This window comes from Pollachius pollachius (genome assembly GCF_949987615.1).
Source record: "Pollachius pollachius genome assembly, chromosome: 12".
Lineage (NCBI taxonomy): Eukaryota > Metazoa > Chordata > Actinopteri > Gadiformes > Gadidae > Pollachius > Pollachius pollachius.
This window is the reverse complement of record NC_136945.1, coordinates 21999608-22020646: the sequence shown is the minus strand read 5'-3', so window position 1 is coordinate 22020646 and position 21039 is coordinate 21999608. Positions and strand designations below refer to the sequence as shown.

The 21039-nt window shown below is 50.4% G+C and overlaps 1 protein-coding gene across 1 annotated transcript in view; it reads right to left on the bottom strand.

Annotated features, from left to right (window-relative positions):
- dag1 (dystroglycan 1) overlaps positions 1–20724 on the bottom strand; it is a 47645-nt gene extending 26921 nt beyond the window's left edge. The window contains exon 1 of the mRNA XM_079747314.1: positions 20128–20724. The gene's annotated coding sequence lies outside the window, so the exon portion shown is untranslated. The remainder of the gene's footprint in view (positions 1–20127) is intronic.
- Between the last annotated feature and the right edge of the window lie 315 nt (positions 20725–21039).

The following is a 21039-nucleotide window of genomic DNA, read 5'->3' as shown; positions in this document are numbered from 1 at the left end:
GTGTCTATGTGTGTGTGTGTGTGTGTGTCTATGTGTCTATGTGTGTGTTTGTGTGTGTGTGTGTGTGTCTATGTGTGTGTGTGTCTCTCTGTGTGTTTGTCTGTGTGTGTGTGTGTCTCTGTGTGTGTGTGTGTGTCTCTGTGTGTGTGTCTCTGTGTGTACGGGCTTGTTGTGACAGTAGGAAGCAGATGTGAAGCTGCCGTATAAAACACATGAAGGGCCCCCTAAGGGAGGCCTCTGCTGCAGGGAACAGCATGGACCAAGAGGGGTAGGGAAGGGGGGACCCCTAAAGAGACCACCTCGCTCCAGGAGGGGGGGATTGGGTGGGAGGTACGGGGGTTCAGCCATTGTTAGGAAAACAGGAGGAGAACGCGGCTGAACCAACAGCCGCCCGCCACATCTCCCGCCTGACTGGCGGTGTTTGGAACGCCATGTTGTCGGCAGCAGGTCAACGCTGCCGTCGGACCGATGCATAACCACCGCTGTGATAAACACATACTATTCCTCAGAGCCTTCGATGTGGGCATTTTGATTCCTTCCAGTTTCATTACGATGCTGCAAGCTGATACCAAAGCAGCCGGTGAATCGGGGTGTCCATTTCTGAGCCGGTTCCCACACCGTGCAATGCTCTCTGCTGTTATGAGGTTCCAGACCTCGGATCTTCCAGATACTGTTACAGCAGCAACCTGTCTATTTATTATCTCTCAAAACAAGGCTCTCTTATCAGGAGATCATGTTTTTATTCCCTTCTGCGGATTAACCTCCTCCCACACGCCGTGGCTCCAAGGAGAACAACAAGGATTTCACCCGGAGCCCTTTGTAGCACGGTGAACTGTGACACTCAGGAGGAAAATATATAAAAATCCACATGTGAACTTTATGGAGATGAAAGCGAGTCCCTGTCAACATCCTACCACTCCTGCCCGCTGTGTGTGTGTGCTTTAGTTCCCTGTAAGAACTCTCTCCTTCTCCCCATGTCTCTCGTTCTGTCAACTCCCCCCCGGCTCCCTCTCCCCCTCGCCTCTCGCCCCCGCTCTCTAGATCTGTCTCTCACCCCACCTCCCTCTTACCCATCTCTCTCACCGTCTATCCTCCCTCCCTCCTCTCTCTCCCTCTCGCTTACTCCCTCCCTCCTCTCTCTCTCCCTCTCGCTTACTCCCTCCCTCCTCTCTCTCTCCCTCTCGCTTACTCCCTCCCCTCCTCTCTCTCCCTCTCGCTTACTCCCTCCCTCCTCTCTCTCCCTCTCGCTTACTCCCTCCCTCCTCTCTCTCCCTCTCGCTTACTCCCTCCCTCCTCTCTCCCTCTCGCTTACTCCCTCCCCTCCTCTCTCTCCCTCTCGCTTGCTCTCTCCCCTCCTCTCTCTCCCTCTCGCTTACTCCCTCCCTCCTCTCTCTCTCCCTCTTGCTTACTCCCTCCCTCCTCTCTCTCCCTCTCGCTTACCCCCTCCCCTCCTCTCTTTCCCTCTCGCTTACTCCCTCCCTCCTCTCTCTCTCCCTCTCGCTTACTCCCTCCCCTCCTCTCTTTCCCTCTCGCTTACTCCCTCCCTCCTCTCTCTCCGTCTCGCTTACCCCCTCCCCTCCTCTCTTTCCCTCTCGCTTACTCCCTCCCTCCTCTCTCTCCCTCTCGCTTACTCCCTCCCTCCTCTCTCTCCCTCTCGCTTACTCCCCCCTCCTCTCTCTCCCTCTCGCTTACTCCCTCCCTCCTCTCTCTCCCTCTCGCTTACTCCCTCCCTCCTCTCTCTCCCTCTTGCCTACTCCCCCTCTCCTCTCTCTCCCTCTCGCTTGCTATCTCCCCCCCCCCCCCCCCCGGAATTCAGATGAACCCAGCGTGACAGGAGGATGAACCAGCAGGAGAGGAAGATGAACCCAGCAGGAGACGAGCTCGTCGGGGGGGGGGGTTGGTTGTTATTGCGGACATGGACAAAATACACGTCCACTTTGATTAGAGACGTGTTTTTGGAACGATTGAACATCAGCGCTTTTTAGCAAACGTGCGTGTGTGTGTGTGTGTGTGTGTGTGTGTGCGTGTGTGTGTGCAGGACTAACAAAGAGTCGGCGAGGGAGGCGTTCATGATGCTCTCCCCATCTCAGTAGGCTAATTATAACGATGCAACTGCTGCAGAAACACAACATGAAGAGAGAGGGGAGAGATGGAGGAGGGAGATGAGGGGGACAGGGGGGGGAGAGGGAAGGGGGGGAGAGGGGCCGGGGGAGATAGACAAGGAGAGGGAGGAAGAGTGGGGCCGGGTGAGGTCGATGAGGAGTGGGTTAGCGAGATCGGGGGAGACAAAGACAGGAATAGGAGAGTGAGAGAGAGAGAGAGAGAGAGGGAGGTTGACAGAGGACTGGGTGAGAGGAGAGAGACAGAGGGAGGTCGAGTGAGGTAGATGAGGAGTGGTGGAGAGAGAGGGAAGGAGAGAGACGGATGGGTGGAAGTGAAATACTGTTAAAGAATGTGTAGGTCTGTGGGAGTGGTGACATCACTGTGTTACTACTGCGCTGTTGTCCTAACGCCTCAACTTGTCTGGTGGGGGGGGGGATCATGGTTACACACTAGAGAGGCGCCACTCACACACACACTGTAAATACATCATGTTGTTGAGGCAGGGAGACAGGCAGAGCGACGGGGGGGACAGATAGAGACACACTGGGCCTACTTGGACCACCAGCTAACATTTGAAACACACTACCATCTGGAGACATTCGGTATGCGTGCATGGCGTGTGTTCGCGCGTCCGTGCACGCGTGTGTGTGTGTGTGTGTGAGTGACAGACAGCTGGAGACAGTTGGTCTGGTATAGTGTGTGTGTGTGTGTGTGTGTGTGTCTGTGTGTGAGAGAGAGACGGACAGCTGGGGACAGTTGCTCTTGTGACAGGAGTGACAGCTGGGCAACCCAAGAGTTCTCCCTGTGCTACACACGCACACACGGGCACAAGAACGCACACAGGCGTATTTACACACACACACACACACACACACACACACACACACCCCTACAGCCACACACACAGTGGATGGCCCCTCACCTACTCAGACAGCATGGCAGACTTGCTAATCTACGCCCTTTAATCCGGGGGTGCGCTTCATTCGGTGCCCCTCACCCCCAAGGCGTCATTCCCCCCCTCCCCCAGAAGACCTCCCCCCCACCCCCGAGCTGACAGCTCTGATAGGGGTGAAACATGCCGGGGCAACTATTTATAGAGTCCCCTGAAATACAGTCCGTCAATCACAAAGTTTATGTGACGAGCAGGTAAGCTGCAGTGTTTTTCTCTTCGAATTGATCGAGTTTGTTTCAGGGAACAAGAACAGTAAATAAATATTTATATATAACAGTGTGAAAGAAAATGAACACTAAAGAAACAGATTATGGCCGCATTAAAAAGCTCCCGACGTACTTTAATGTCAGCCGTCTAGTAAAACAAAGGAAGCTGTTGGGTCTCATAGAAGTGCTAACTGCGTGCGTGAAACAGTTATTTTAAGGAATCGTTTTTTCTCCCCTCTTTAATACACAAGCTGGCACCTTCCACGGAGGAGTGTGAACTTGAGTTGAGTTGACAAAACGCCAGTTTTAATCTCCCTTCCAACCGTTCATCAGGTCTATTTAAAGACCTTGTTCTCCTGCGACAACACATCACGACGCTCAGGGAAAAACCACTGATGGGCTAAACATAATTACAGGTAATTAGAAATAAACGATCATCCACCTCGCACTGCTGTATACACTGTTACACACCATGCCAGTCAGTATACAATAAGCTATGCTTGTCTATATGTTACACTAAAAGTTTCTCCGACATGCTGTGCCATATGCTATATCACAGGTTCTACTATATGCTTTCATGTACAAGCTGAATATACATTTCCTAATCACAGTCCCTGGAAGACCACCAGTGATTTCTAACGATGTTCTGCAGAACAGAACAGGTGTGCACGGCCTCTACTTGTTCCCTTAGGTGTGTTAGGGCTTTGGAACCTAGTTCTCTTCTCCGTGCACACATACTAGCTTCTGCCTTTAAGATAAACAGAAACAATCTAGGCTAGCCATGCGCACGGCCGGCCCTGATAACTCACATCCTGTCTACACCCGCTGCAGTGACCTGGATACCGCATTCTGTCACCCGCAGTTTGTGTGTGTGTGTGTGTGTGTGTGTGTGTGTGTGTGTGTGTGTGTGCGTTTCTGCTTTAGTGTTGCAACAGTGGGCAAGAATACTGAGGTGTGTGTGTACGTGTGTGTCCACCTGCAGTCGAGTCAGTGTCAGTATACGCCTGCAGGTGTGTGTGTGCCCGTGTGTTTTTGTGACTTTGTGTCTGTATGTGTGTATTTACGAATGTGTGTCTCTTAATATGTGTTTGTGTGTGTGTGTGTGTGTGTGTGTGTGTGAGATGAGCATGCGGCGATAGCCATCTCCTCTCATCCCCCGGTGATGCAGGTCATCAATTCTCATCTCTCTGTCTGTCCAGTCGGCCCCAAGCAGGCTGATATAAATACCCCAAGCAGGCCCGCGGAGAACCAGCCAGTCAGCAAGTCCCCCAGCCAATAAGAAGCAGCCGGGGAACCAGGCAGCAAGCCTTATTTAAAGAGCTGGAGACGAATAGTCAGAGTGAAGGCTGTGTTTATTCCTGCATCATTGTGGTCCAAAAACCCACATTGAGTCAGACAGCTTATCTGTCTCTCTTTGTCGCTCTGGGACAACATTATCCTCACACCAACCAGTGTGTAAAAACACAACAACAACCGGTAAACCAGCCGTTTGGGTCCGAGAGCAGCGATCCCGGCAGCGAGTTATAACATGCAGCCACAGTTTGGGCTCGCTGGTTAGGAATTAATCCGTCTCCGTGGTGAGGTCAGAGAGAGTCATTCAGGCAGCCAGTCGGTCCGTAAGTCACAAGATCCAACATGTCTCCAGTCTAACCTTCTACGGTTACATCCTCTCTCTCTCTCTCTCTCTCTCTCTCTCTCTCTCTCTCTCTCTCTCTGTCTCTCTGTCTCTCTCTCTCTCTCTCTCTCTCTCTGTCTCTCTGTCTCTCTGTCTCTCTCGCCCCCCTCCTTTCCTTCTGGGTCACTGCGGTAGCGCCGGCGCTAGGCTAACTGGCGTTTCTTTATCTGTGTGATAATGGCCAGCCGCCGCCGCCGCCCGTAGCCTTCACAGCGGAGCAAAGTCACCCACAACCCCCGTCCCCGGCTGGGCTTAAAAGGTACCGGCCGTCAAAAACACCTCTCTCCACCACTCCACTCCCCTCCACCTCTCTACCCCACCCTTCCCCTAACCCTAACCTCACTCCTCCACCCCCTCTCCTTACCCCCCAACCCTCTCTATGCTCTCTCCCGTGCTCCTCTCTCCACCCACCTTTCTCCTCCAGCCACCTCTCCACCCCTCACTGTGCGCTCCTCCAATCCTCTCTCCACCACCCCTCTTTCCCCCACCCCCCTATATCTCTCCCTCTCTCCTCCCCCTCCCCCCCCCCCCCGGGCTCCCTCTTCCCCCACCACCTCCTACGGTCTGCTAAATATATGGCGGTCAGACCTGGCTGCCCGAGCCCCGGCGGCGCTCATATTTAGCTCAGCTTTGTGCTATCTCACCTCTAAACAACTGCTCTGAAATAAACAACCAACTCCTCCTCGTCTTCAGCCTGAGGGGAGGAAGAGGAGCTTGGCTGAGCGTGGAGACTCTACCCTTACTCATGGGGGGGGGGAGCCAAGCGAGACACAAGCACGCCTCGTTAGAAGAGGATGATGGGAAAACAATATACAGAATGTGTGATTTAACCGAAGCCCCCAGGAAGCTACTAACTATCCATGTTATTTATAAAAAGAAGAATGCGTCAGAATCTAGTTCTGAGGCTACAGTGGAGCACTGTTAATGCGTCTTAAAAGGGACGCTGTTTAAAGCCCGGGGGGGGATGTTGATTTGCCATTACACCCCATGCGATTCAGAATCGACCCATCAGTGACATCACCAGTGGGAGTTTCCACCCAGAGGTGTGATGGATTGACCATACCTCCGTGTGAAATGGTGTGTAATTACTTGGCACATCACACCTGGCGATAAAATGGGGGTAATTTAATATCGTATGAAAGAACGTGCCGATAACGCAAGGTTTGTCAATCGAAACGCACACCTCTCCAATAGTCTTATCCACCAGTCCCTGTAATTTACCCGTTCATACACCACATTCATACACAATGCTGTATGAATGAATGAATCGTGTGCGCGTAATGTTTTAGTGTCGACGTGCGGGAGTGGTGTCTCAGAGTCTGACCGAGGCTGGGACGGTGGGATGTGTATCAGTGGGTCAGGATGTGGTACCCTGATACCCCTCTCTTCTCCCTCCGTGACGACGTGAGATCCCTCGCTGACGTCCAGAGGCCGCGGAGGCGGGCTGAAGGGGTGTCGCTCGCGGCCGTACATCAAGAGTGGCGCCATAACTACGACCACTACACACCGCGACCCTTATCTGAGGAATGCATGCAACCGCTCTCACACACTAGAACACACACGCACGCACGCCCGCACACGCACACGCGCGCACGCACACACGCGCGCACACATGTACACACACAGGTGGACACAAACTCACACCCACACACGTGCACACACAGGTGTACACAAACTCACACGCACACACGTGCATACACACATGCACATGCGTGTGCACGTCAAACCAAGTGGAAACCCCGATAACCCCAGAGGAGATGAGATAAAGGTGGAGGGTTAAAGAGAGACAGGCTGAGTGATCGAGGTTCGGGGACTGAGGCTGAATCGAGACATTTACGGCGCAGAGAGAGGGGAACGGAAGAGATATATAGGTGCAGAGAGGGGTGTAGGACAGAGAGACGGACGATAAAGAGTGAGAGATGGATAGAGTTGTAGGCAGAGGAGTGCAGTGCGGTTCGGGCCGTGAGTAGGAGTCATAGAGACTGCAGCTGAATGCCTGAGCTCACTCTGTTCTCGGAGAGAGAGAGGGAGAGAGAGAGAGAGATTCCTTCCATTAGCGTTCTATCTTGGGTGATATGGCCAGTGAAGACAACTCAAAACAATACAGGTGTTACACCTGATAGCAGTAAGCCAGGTGTGGAGGGGTGTGTGCGAGAGGTGGTGCGCACCGCCGACCTCGATGCAGAAGCGACGGAGACTGCCTTTCTTTCAGAGCAGTTCAACATTTTCAGCTGACACAATGCAGCAACGGAGACGTGCACCCCCAACTTTTACTGCAGGTCAGGTGCGTCCCGGGCCGACCCAGTGCCAAAATGGAGGCCGTGAACACACGAGTGCTTGATGTCGTGTGACTGGAATCTGTCTCTGACGCCATCTGGCACCTCTAGATACCAGGTCGTTACACGGCGTCCGTCTAGATGCCAGATTCAGTGTTGGGGAGGGAGGAGAAGGATGATGTAAGACGGGGTCGGGGAGAGAGAGGTAGGGAGGGGGGGTGGGGGGCATAATGCCCCCCATCCCCCCTGAAGGAGAGGATATAGAATGGAGCGAAAAGCAGTGAGAGAGAGCGAGTGCAGGGATGGAGACGAGAGAACATTAGAGGGATAAATAACAGCGCTAGAGGTAGCGAGGTAGAGTCAAAGTAGGCAGAGAAAGGGCAGGAGAAAGTCAGACCTATCAGAGAGGGAGAGGGAGCAGAATCTGCATTGAATCCAATTGGCAAGACTCTCCCCCTTCTACAGTCCAAACACAAAGTGAGGCTGAGGGAATACCGGGAGCAGGGAGCGACCAGGGATTCAACAGGAAGAGTCTTCCTGTCTGACTTCCAGTCGAGGCGGTATGCTGCAGTCTGTGAACCAGATGGCTGCACAACACCCAGGAATGCACCTGCAAGTAGCAACACGTTTGAACACACACACACACGCATGATTGTGCACGCACGCACACACACACACACACACACGCCTGCCTATACACTCTCAAACACACACACACACACACACACACACACACACACACACACACACACACACACACACTGTCTTTACACCCACCGCTTCACACAAATCTCTGCTAACCTTACTCCTAGCATGGAAAAGCATTTTGTCAGAAAACACAACTTAGGAATACAGCTTTTTCATAGCCCGGGGTGGGAAAGGCTGTAGAAAGTATCCGTGCCATTTCAAACATTTATGTATTGTGCGAAAACTACTCTTTTCCCCGCTCTCTCTCTCTCTCTCTGTCTCTCTCTCTGTCTCTCTCTCTGTCTCTCTCTCTCTGTCTCTCTCTCTGTCTCTCTCCGTCTCTCTCTCTCTCTCTCTCTCTCCATCTCTCTCTCTGTCTCTCTCTCTCTCTCTCTCCGTCTCTCTCTCCGTCTCTCTCTCTCCGTGTCTCTGGTAAGAGGCTGATAGTTTGTTAAAGCGGGGCTCTGTGCTGCCCGATAGCACGGGGGGGACCGAACAATGGGCGAGCGAGCCGGGCGAGTGAGGCTCTGCTAGCAGCACATAACGAGGCGCGTGATGGAAACGTGCTACGCTTGAATTAGCTGTACTTCAAAGTAACAGCTTAGCAGAGCCCACCCCCCCCCCCGCGTGTACACAACCCGCCGACAAACACACAACCTCACCCCGCCTTTGTCTCCTTTGCAAATGAAGGACGGCGTTTTGTGTGTTTTTCTTTAGATTTGTATTAATTCATTTCAATATTGACAGAACAGAATAAAAAAAGGGGGAAAGGGAGTAGAGGGGGATTACACACAGTGTCTTCTCTTGGGGGGGGGGGGTGTTTATCGGTCCTCTCAGGATGAAAAAGTTCCCTTTGTTTCTCCTTTTTACACAAACGTTAATTTCCACGACGGCATGAAAGAGAATTCCGCTTCGGAAAACTACAAGGGGGGACAAGGCAGGGATTCACGCGTGAACCACGGCAACGACCACGAAGAGGAGGGGGGGGGGGGGGGAGACAGTGCACGTCCTGTTTACGCTCTGAAACGGAGGAAGTGGCGCCGTGGTGACGTAATCCTCGCCGCCGCGCTCCCGCTGCGCTTCCTCCCTGATTACAGGCTGAGCAGACACACCTGCGCCCAGGTGAGCTTCAAGGGCCCTTCTGTGTGTGTTCTGCCGCTGCGTTTAAAGTTTAAACCCCCGTCCAACCCGCTCTGAGCCCCGCTGGGGTGACTGCGGGTTGTAGTCTGTGACGGGGCCGCCTTAAGCCCGCTGAGCCGTGCCAAGACACTGGGTTCATTAAGGTATTATGGGACGTTTAAATATGACATACTGTGTTCATGGCTGACCTTTGGGAGGCAGCACACAGCGCACTCATGTGTTGTAGAGGGCAAGTGCTGGTTAAACACTCTGCATGTGGGGAAACAACAAGGTCAGGTGTTTGATAACGGTACCGCTGTGACACAAGCACACGTAAACACACAGATACGTAGATTACAGGCATTCAAATACATGGCATTGTGTGTGTTTGAAAACATGAAGGTGCCAGCTCGTTGTGGGGCTGATGTCTGCTTTCTGTTCAACAAACTTGTGTGTGTGTGTGTGTGTGTGTGTGTAACTGTCTGCAGAGAGAGATTTGTGTGTGTGGAGCATGGGCAATTTGCCCTTGAAGATAACTGCCATATTAAAGTGTAATGCTGTTTGAAGTAGAGACTATGTAAACAATGTTCTCCAACTACTTCCCCCACCCACCAGCGCACACACACGCACACGCACGCACGCACGCACGCACGCACGCACGCACGCACGCACGCACGCACGCACACACGCACGCACGCACACACGCACACAGCTACAGAACTGCAGATAGAGGTCAATCTGAACACTCCAAGGACATATGGTAACAGGTGACTCCCCCCCTCCCTCTCTCTCCCCCCCTCCCTCCCTCTCTCCCCCACTGACTCTCTCCCCCCCTCCCTCCCTCTCTCTCCCCCCCTCCCTCTCTCCCCCTCCCTCTCTCTCTCCCCCACTGACTCTCTCTCCCTCGCTCTCTGTTCTGCCTGCATCTCTCTTCTCATTTTGCTCCCTATTTACTTTCTCACCCACTCTTCCAATCGGCTTCTTCACACCCTTTTACTGAGAAATTATTCAGTCCCCCTATCCCCCCCCCCCCCCACACACACACACACACACACACACACTCACTGGACTGCACACCCTAGGCTGATAAACACACAAAGACTTGTACCAGATTCACACCTACTCTAAGCAAACAAATACAATCAACACCACCACACACACACACAAATGCTGAGCTACACACACACACACACACACACACCCTAGACCCCCCAAACACACCCATTTCTCCAGGACGTGAGTCAGCAGAGCAGACCGGCAGATGACAGAATCACCCCCCACCCCACCCAACCCCCAACTGCTCCTCAAAATGGCCTCCCGTGGCAAAACACTGGCAGATGGATGGATGGACAGATGCATTAATGATGAACGGACGGGTCTGAGAACAGATGGATATATGGATAGGCCGGTGGATGGATGAACGATGATGGTCGGATGAATGTGTCGAAGGACAGGCGGACATATGAATGGATGGACGGACGGACAGATGGATGGATGAGTTGACATGAATGGAGGGGCGGATAACAGTCTCTACAGCCCAGAGTGACAGCTCCTCTCTGCTCCTTTGAGTGTGTGTGTGGTTTTGTAATGCGAATGTGATATGAATGGGAGTATGGGGTGTGTTTGTGATTGTGTATTTGTGAATGGATGGTGCCTGTTAAAGGGAATGGAGTGTGTGTCCAATGTTGAACGAAGTGTGTATGTGTTACAGTGAATGGAGTGTGTATGTGATAGTGTATGTGATTGTTTGTATGTGATAGTGGATGTGAATGTGTATGCGTTTGTGAATGGAGTTTGTATGAGATTGTGTAACCGATAGTGGATGTGTGTGTGTCTGTGTGTATGGAGTGGCTAGGTGATTATACCCCCCTCACCCACAGTGGCTGCTTGTTTCAAACTCCAATCGCTCTCCAAGGGGCGGGCTCAGTTCAGCTTACGGTTGAGACCGACTCCCCAACACACACACACAGCTCACATCGGCCGGTTCCACTCACCCCTGAGTTACCCTGAACGAGCGGAACGCCACGTGAGCTATTCCTGACCTCAACTCAAACAGTTTGGACGGCCTCCCCACACACACACTCTTATTCAGACTGCTACACAGCCGGCTGCTTATGGTGCCGTGGCAAGGGACACAAGATACCACAGCAAGTCTGACTCACTGCCTTTAATAAAGTTATTCAAGATGATAAACTTGGTAGATATTCAATTACACCAAAATAATAGATTCCTTGTTGTTGTTGAAAGCCTCCGACATAATGGACCCTATGAGCGCAGCAAACCTGAGGAATGCAAGGACATCGGAGTCTTTAGTGTGTGTGTGTGTGTGTGTGTGTGTCTGTATGTGTCTGTGGGGGGTAGATGTGTGTGAGGATGTGTGTGTGCGTGCATGCACCCAAGAATGTGTGTTTGCATGTGTGGATACATGCCAGGAGACAATGTCACCTATTCAGAATCCAAGCGCGCACACACACACACACACACAATCACACATACACACAGACACACACACCCACACACACTGTGGTTGTGCAGGGGCTGCTTGTGTTTGAGTGTGAGGTTTAACAGCGTTGTGTCTCCTCCGCTCTCATTTCCAGTCCCAGCCTGCATGTTTGTGCCATACAAACACTTTAATCCCACCCTGGCCAGGTGGAAAGGCCAGGCTGTTTATCAGGTCAACACAAATCACACACACACACACTACATACACACTGCATACACAACGGACGGCATTCATTGGAGCACACACGCACGCACGCACACAGACTGACGCACACGCACAGACAGACAGACAGACACACACACACACATACACACACATACACAGATACACACATACACATACATACATACACACAGACACACACATAGACACAGACACACACACAGACTGCACAGATGAAAACAGCTGAAATGTTTTTAAGAATTCGGGAGCCGCTTCATTAAAAGCTTGTCGGGTGGTATCAGCTCCAGGACGCCTGGTTGTAAATTTTAATGTTGGTGGTTTGCTGTTATTTATTCATCAAGAACCAAGAGAATCCCAACGCCCTCTCATAATGTGTTGATCTCCTCGCACCCTTTGTCAACTGACAAGACGAATAACCCGGAAAAAAAGGTTTTATTAGGTTATTGGGTTTCCCTTTTAGCAGCAATAAAGAAATAAACTACTTTTTATTTCCTACTTTGGTTGGCCAGCGTTTGAGCCGGGCCAAATCCTCGCTTGCTGAAACAACAAACTTCCCCTCCTTCTGTTCTCCCTCTTACTCCGTCGTCAGAACATCGTCGTCCCTATCACTACACCCTCCGGTCTCTAAGGCATCTCCCCCCCCCCCCCCCCTCGCCCGTTGTGGGAACATCAAAGGGGTTGCCGTGGTTATCGCTCCATCACGGCGAGACATTCCGTGGCTGTTTTGGTTGTTTGACGTGGAAGTGGAATTCCGACACAGTTGACGTAGCAACGGTCCGATGGGGCAGGGTCGGGTCGCTCCGACCCAAACGGAGAAGCCACCGGGAATGCAAACGTGATTAAGTCCTGCTGGCTTGAGGTCAGTGAAAGAGGCCTTTCAGGGAGTTCCCGAAGGAGCGGTTTATTGGCGTTATTGTTGTGCAGTTTGGTATTTAGAACTAAGCTGCTGTTCTGAATCGTGTTTCTCACATACTTAAAAGGGACTCTGTGTTTTCACCCAGTCATCAAAAGGTGTTTCCGAATCGATAAACGGTAAAAAAAAAGAAATAAATAAAAAGACCCCCCCCCCCCCGCCCTTTCGCTTTATCTTCATTTACAAAAGACAAGCAACCAGGGCTTAATCATGAAAATCCGGTAAATACGAAATAACTCAATAAATCTCAACAAATCTAATTACACACTATTCCTGCCAACCACCCTACAGCCTGCTGGTGTGATGTGTGTGTGTTGGAGGAAGTGGAGGGGGGAGTCTTTGTGCCATGGCAGCAGTAAAGAGCAGCATCACCATTAGTAGTTCCCACCACGGCCTGCACTGGCGCGGCTCTGGCGTGGTTCCACGGTTGACCCGGCAACAGGGAGAGCACTTGGCTCCGTGTCCGGCGGCTAACCAGCCAAAACAACACGGCCTTAATAAAAACCATCCACATATAAGCAGTTAATGCCCTGGAACTAATTACTGCACTCTCTCTCTCTCTCTCTGTCCCTCTCTCTCTCTGACTCTCTGTCTCTCTCTCTCTCTCTCTCTGTCTCTGTCTCTGTCTCTCTCTCTTGCTCTCTCTGTCTCTGTCTCTCTCTCTCTCTCTTGCTCTCTCTGACTCTCTCTCTCTCTCTCTCTGACTCTCTCTCCCTCTGACGCTCATGACGTCTCTCTCGCCCTGGACGCGGTCAGGAGACTGGGCCTTGATTGGACGGGGTAGGCGAGCTGGAGGTCAGGTGGGGTGGGGAGATGTGCAGTGAGAGAGCATGTGTTCTGTGTCGGTACCTTGTGTTAGGCGAGCGATGAAACACAGATGAACTCGTAAAAAACGACTGTGGATGAAATTCCAAAGCGGTTAGCCCAGGTTCATAAGAGTGCTTTTGTGTTGATCCCTCCTTATTTTTGGTAGATATCTTATTGAGCCTTTTCTCCCGTTTACATTTCATTGGAGTCAATATTTGATTATCATTAGAAATAAAACTGCCATTACTGCACTGTGCGCATAATGGATTGATGATTTCATATGCTGACTCAAAGCTAGGGTAGGCAATTTATTTAGAAGCATTTTTGGTTATATTTGTGGAAATTCTCTACATCCCTACACCAATCAATAAATTAAATGTGTCGCCAAAGTTAAGAAACATCATGTATCTGTGGCTGCCACATACTGTAATAATGCAGTCCAATTATTGAATCAGCCTGAATGAAATGATTAGGTGGCGTACCTGTCTGCCTGCATACCTACCTACCTACCCGTCTACCTGCGCACACTCTGCCCGTGCATTCATTGAACATGACAGGAGCCTTCCACAAGGCTAGGCAGACCTATTGCTAAAGCTACAAGCTAGTCATGTGTTTCGGGGTGGCGCTTCGGAGGGAGGCCTCCAAAGACCTGGGAGGAAGGGTTGGAAATTCCTTGGTTGGATACTTTCAAAATCTAGCTTAGGCTAGCTGGTTTTTCCGAATTGCCTACCCTAGCTTTAAAAAAAACTGACATAGGCAACAACCACTCGTTCTGTCCCCCGCTAGTTAGCAACAGTGAATGTTGCATTAGCATAGCAAATCCATGTAACACATGATGCAATCCCCACCAAGCCTCACTCAGCCAAGATGGTGGCAGTGCTTTATTATAAGGCCCTCCTCAAACGGCTTCGACAGGCAGCCAAAACCGTTGAGTTTATGGTTTCCTTCATCGACAGGGAATTTTCACGGGGACTCCACACCCTGGTGAACACACACGCCAGTGATTTGAAAACACTCCCCGCACCCTCCTGGGTGAAGCGTGTGTTTATTTCCATCGTGTTAATAGAGCGGTGTGGGCGCGCCCCGTGATCCGGGCCACCCTGGGCATTTAGGCGTCATTTCCTGCCAGGAGTGGAACCAGAACCACGGTGCAGTTTTACTCCCAGCAAATTTTTGGCTTGGAGACGGATGTGCGGCGACTTATCCTGAGTCAGGTTTTAGGGGCGTGCTTTGGAACGACCTCGGAGAGCAGAGGGAAATGCCTACAGGCCCCGCAGTTCCACTCCTGTACTGCACAGAGTGGAAATTAAAGGCATGGGCTCTGACTAAACCCATGACCCACTGGTGGATTGAGCACTGAATTATAGACCGGAGACAGCACTCTGAAAACGTAACATCACCAAGGAAAACTGAGTATGTTTTCCATGAGAACGCCGGGCTTTGAAGGTTCTGTACATCCACATTCGGGTCCTTCTCGATTGGTTAATCAGCCTCAAGGAAGGCGATGGCCGTTGAAGACCTAACACTCTGTCACTACTTTTCAGTTCGGACTTTCCCAAACACTGTTGACCGTCACCCTCAGATCCGGAGTTGGTGGACAAACGCCAACCGTTGCACTTTGGTCCTCAAACAGATGGTGTCTGAACAAACCAACGGTGTCTGAGCAGACCTCCCATGAGTGAACAAACCTTCCGTCTTGGCTCTGGGCTCACCGCAAGATAAACTAGACTTGGTAACGAGGTGGAATAACTCAACTCATTTGGAATGGACATCCTGTCCTGTGCGCCTCACATAAAATCGCATGATTGTGGTGATGGTGGCCTGTGTATGTGTGTGGCCGTCTTCTTGGATATATTATCTGAAATCGTAAGAGGGGAAAAAGTGTGCAGACTTATTCAAGCACTGGAAGTGTTTCCGGTTTACAGCACGAAATCTGCAGCATAGATACCAGACATAATGATTAACGAGGCTAAAAATAGTGGAAGTAAGTATCCCTGTCCCTCACCTCTTAAACTCCTGGGGAGCCCTTCTCCATCACCTGATGGGATTCGGTGAGGGGGGAGGGTTATTTTTGCGTTCTGAGTAACATATCCGCATTCGCCGAGCGGCATTTCGGTCACACCGACTGCATGAGTCACGCTGGTAGATTTGTAGCCAAGTGTAGGCTAACAGGTGCTACGCATGCCTCATCGACTATTTTGGTCTGTCAAAGGGGGGTGGCAGAGAGAGGGGGTGGAGAAGAGCAGTGAGAGGGAGACGTAAGAGAGAAAGGTGGAGGGAAGGGGGTGGGCACCCCAAAGATCGAAATTCCATCTGCCGATTATGACACAAAAGGTGGTTTCTGAGTTTACTTTATTTTTCTCGGAGGTTGAGAAAATGGGGAAGGGGGGAAAATGAAGCACAATGTGTAAGTGGACAGGGGCCGCCTTTGCTGGCTTTGTCCCTGAAGTTTGAAAAGCTGGATCTGCCGATTAGATTTATCATTTGGAGAATACACCAGGCGTACCCAGGAACTCAATCCTATTTTGGATGGGTATTGATTTCTGAAATAAGGACCGTCTGTGACGCACAGGGAAGGTGAAAAAAAACCTCTCCACCTGTATTTGTGTTGCGTAGACTATTGTGTGTATATGTGTGTGTTTGTGTGTGTGTGTGTGTGTGTGTGTGTGTGTGTGTGTGTGTGTGTGTGTGTGTGGAGGAGGGGGAGGGTGCATTGGGCTGTGTCTGATTGTTATCTGTTTGTGTCTGTTGGACATCAGCAAGATGCAGAAAGTGATTAAATAAAAAATCAAGGCAATACAAGCTTGGGAAACACAAAGCAACACTCAGGTTCAGTCACTTTGTAAAACGTATATTTCTCATTGTTATTATTTATGGAACAGGTATGCTAATTTTGTTTCTAGGAACGGCTCTTTTGAGGATTTTGTAAGCGACTGATGAGAATAATATACACTACACTTCATATCAACATAAACTTGTTTGCATTAAGGCAGGTTTTAAGATTTTAACACGCAGAACATTCCAATAGCCGATGTTATCTGCCGATATACTTACAGTATGTATGTGTACATACTGTATGTACACTTGCTATTTCATACATATCTTCTATATCTTTTAAGTAATACATTTTATTAAAACTGCTTAATTGAACATGATTAGCATGAATGTGTAAAAGTAGGTTCTTTTTTACGTTTTCATCAAAAAAATACAAATCTTTATTAATAAATGAACTTCAATAAATCGTTAACAATATCGCTGTCATCTACCATCACAAACTGATTTCAGTTAGTTTGAGCGCAAAATACATCAAAATACTCTAGCTAGCTAAGCTAATAATGACAGGCTGGTAATTGGGTATTAGACAGCATTAACATTGTTCTTTTTGAACGTGCACTGCAGAGGTGATATCCAACAGAGGCACGTCGTAAAACCGAATCTTCCAGCATGTGTTGTCTGTTCTACGGTGCGACGCGGTTCTCTTTGGCTCATCTGCTGTGCGACCCACTTTACATTGAAGTCCTGCCATCACGAGCCGGACTCGTACCAAGAGTGGATCTGAAGCCGCTGGCATCGTCCACACAGCACATACGAGTGACTTTGTAGTTTTGTTTTTCTAATTAAACATGTTCACCGATTTAACCCTTTAAGAAGTGAAATTAGGAGAAAACCACCACGACAAGTAATAGTCTGCGTTGGGAGAGACCTTATTTTGAAATGGTGGCACACTGCCATTCTTTGGGGAGAACCCTGATACATTTTCAGATCATGTGCTGGTATTAAGCCGGCCAATTGCATGTTTCTTATGTGCTATTATCTGTATAATTCCCACCAATACCGATAGAACTCTGGAACCCAAATATCAGCCTATATTATTGGCAAGTCAATATATCAACCAGGCCCAACATGGCACTTTGTGACAGAACACCTGTCCTATATGAACCTAGTAGGGCTGCTGATTGATGGCTAAACCAAAGCATGCGTGTAGTCACACGCAGCCGCTGACCAGAACCCCTAATCTGTTATTGCATGCAAACACACACACGTTAAAGTTGTCACCTGACAACTGTGTGTGTTTGTACAAATTAGGGGTTTGTGCAGATTAGGGGTTCTGGTCAATGGCTGTGTGTGATTTCACACGTGTGTGTGTGTGTGTGTGTGTGTGTGTGTGTGTGTGTGTGTGTGTGTGTGTGTGTGTGTGTGTGTGTGTGTGTGTGTGTGTGGGGTCACTGCAGATATCCTGGCCAGTGATTGGACTGTTCCTTATGCTAATGCAACTGACCCTGATGCTAATGATACAGGAGCTAATAAATCTCATGTTGCGCTGTGGAGGATTTATGCTGAAATCTAGCTATGTGCACTCACTCACTTTGACCACCAAATTAAATCAGAGCATTCGATACAGTCAAGTCCATACTAAATCTATTGAAAATCCATATGCTATACCCACATATTTTTCTCAATGGGAAAAGGCACACACCTTCTCACTACACAAATGTATAGCATGTTTACCGTGACTGAAATCGACATATATGCACTCACTCACTTTGAAAAGCAAATCAACTCTGAACGCAGTAGTCTCCTCTATTGTAAATATTAATCTATAGTAGATCTATAATCTATATCCTACACCACATGTTCCTCTCCACAGGGAAACACGCCCCCTACCCCCACCATTTCTCTCTTACCCTTCTCCCCCCTCTCTCACACACACACACACACACACACACACACACACACACACACACACACACACACACACACACACAGGGGGGGGGGGGGGGGTCAATTCTGTTGTGAATGTTAAAGTAGGTTCTTGGCGACGTCCCTCACCTGAAGCTCTGTCCTATGGGAGCCTGGGCTGCATCTGTGCGAGACAGAGACAGTCCTATAGGCTGGAGGCAGAGAACAACCACCCCCATGGGACGAGTTGGAACAACTCGGATGGCCCATTAGTGCATCGCCGAGTGGCTGCACACACATACTCAATGGCGGGGTTAGTCCGTGTCTATGATCGAAGAAACGGTCATAACGCTGAATGCAAATGGTGCGTTAAATTAAGGAAAGCGTGGGAAATGTTGTCGGGGAATATTGGTTTAAAAACAATGTTAAGCGCAATGTAAAACAAGGACCAGTGCAGGCCCATCCCGGTGCACACAGCCACTTGGTCAGGGCAAGTCAAAAGGTCAGTTTGTAAATAGCCTATTTTAACTGGAAGGGAAACACCGTGTCCACGGGCCACATCCTCCCTGCTTCCTTTCCTGTCCAAACTATGTTTTCCTCCTGAAGACACCACTACCTTAGCCTACCCCTCTAAGGTGTGTTTTCTGAGCACACTGTGCACCTCCTATTTCCTGTAAGTAGTCCTTTGTCTTTTCCTCGGTGAAGGGAGACAGATAGGCCTTCCCCGAAATCCTACGGTCGGCGCTCAAACGTCTCCATGGCGAAGCGTACGTGATCGGAATAGCGAGGAGGCAGGCAGAGAATAAACGGCCCCCGATAAGCACAGTCACACCGCGGTCGTGTCGCCTGACCGTTGACTGAGAGGCGTGTGTAGAGAAATAACAGTATAATAATAATATTAAATCACTCGGCATGTTATGTGAGGCGGCTTTTTTGGACAAAGTTATGTTTATAGACGCAGCGTGTATGTTTTTAGTAAAGTTTGTTTAGCCTACTCGAGCCTACTGCCCCTTTTACCCCAGGGTTTCTGAGGACGCTCAGCTCCGTGTAGGAGCGGGCTTGGGGGGGGGGGGGCAGTGGCATCGCTCTCACAAAAAGTGCGTTCAGATGGACGCACAGCAGCGCGTCAAGAACACACACACACACGCACGCACGCAAACACATACAAGCACGCACAAACGCGGATGCGCAAACGCACGCACAAACACAGACACGCACTGAACAGATTCAACTACACGCATATAAAAATAAAATAATAAAACTCATCGCACGCTGCCAGACGCTTCTCATCGAAGCACTTGGTCAAAAATAACCCCCCGATGTAACGGAATATTAAACACAATCTCAGCTATGGGATGCCTGCGTGCGGAGTGGGGAACAGGGAACCCGCCAGTTCCCCGTCCCGTCTTTGAAATGCACCTGTTTCGGTCGGGGGCCAAGAACGAGGGCAGGCCAAATAAGTCTCAACTTCGGCCCGCCGTGCAAAGCCCAGTCCGGGCCTGTGCAGCACCAGGGGAGGGGGTAGTGGGAGCCTAACTGGGATAAGTCGACCAGCAAACCATCTAATAACCCAGGGACGGCCAAAAATAGCCCGTTGTTTGCTGCCAAGCCTGAGCTGCTGCTGTTACAAATCACGACGTCCAGGTCGCCAAGCGATCCGGCTTCAGGCTCCCTGTCACCGACCCACCTCATGCAGAAGACCGCTAGTCCTCATTTCATTAGGAACACATTATGGTGAATTAGACAATAATTAACTGAGACACAGCAGTCCGCAACCCGCAGCCTCATTCATTGTTCCTCAGCAGAGAATTATCTAATTTCCCAAAAAAATACAGCCTTCATAATGATATCCCCCATCGCTGTGCACAAATACAACCTCCGATACGACTCGATCAATAGAGCCGAGAATTACCCAGACGGCATAAACGCCACATATGCGCCAGAGACACACGCTCCTCCACACACACAGAAGCACATCGTATAACGCGGCTGAGAGGGGCCATTAACCGACAAAGACACTGACCGTGTTTTTCCTCTGTTAAACGTCCGCTATCCCGGTGAAACCCTCGGCTCTTCCCCGGCTGGAAAGGGCGAGTGGCTGCACTGGCGGAGGTGACGAGGCTTTGGTGGTCGTCCAACACGACCCTTCCTTCCTCTCCCAGCAGAGTCGAGCTGACAAATATGGGCTGCTGCTGGCTGGTTCGGTGTCGGGTCTCCCCCGCCTCCTATCTCCGGTTCCCCGGCTGGCGGCGGACTGTCTCCGGTCTGACTCCAAAGTTAGTGGCCGAGGCGGCGCGCTGTCTTGCGGATACAAAAAGGACTCTTGACGTAAATAAACCAACCGACGTCCGATCCTAAATCGCGGCTTCCTTCCCCCTGGGAGACTCAAGTTCACCCAAAGAAATGACCGAAGAAAAAAAATCAAAGAAAACCGCCGAAACCCCCTCGATAATATCACATGTCGGGTCTTCCGCAACGCAACAGCAGTGGGTCAGAGGGTCGGGGTGAGCGCTGTGAGAGACTGGTGTTGGTGTTGGATCGAGCTGTAAACCAGTTGTCTGCTGGGACCTCGCCCTGTGTCCCGACGCCAGAGGTCCTACACTAATGTCCGCTACCGAGCTTGGAGGATGAATTTCCACTGGAGGAGCGGAATGAGAGAGAGGGAGAGTGAGCGAGAGAGACGGAGAGAGAGACGGGGAGAGAGAGAGAGAGAGAGAGAGAGGGAGGGGAAAAGGGGGTGGGCAATGCCTCGCATTCTCTGAATTACTCCACCCCCAAACCTCCTCGCTGCTCTCTCTCAAACTCTCTATCGCCTTTTCATTAAAATCACTGTTGTTGCAGTAGCTCTGTGCACAGCCTACGGTCACGTTAGGGCCATGTCCAATGGGCACACCCTCACCGTGGAAAGATATACGGTAATAAACAGATTAATCAA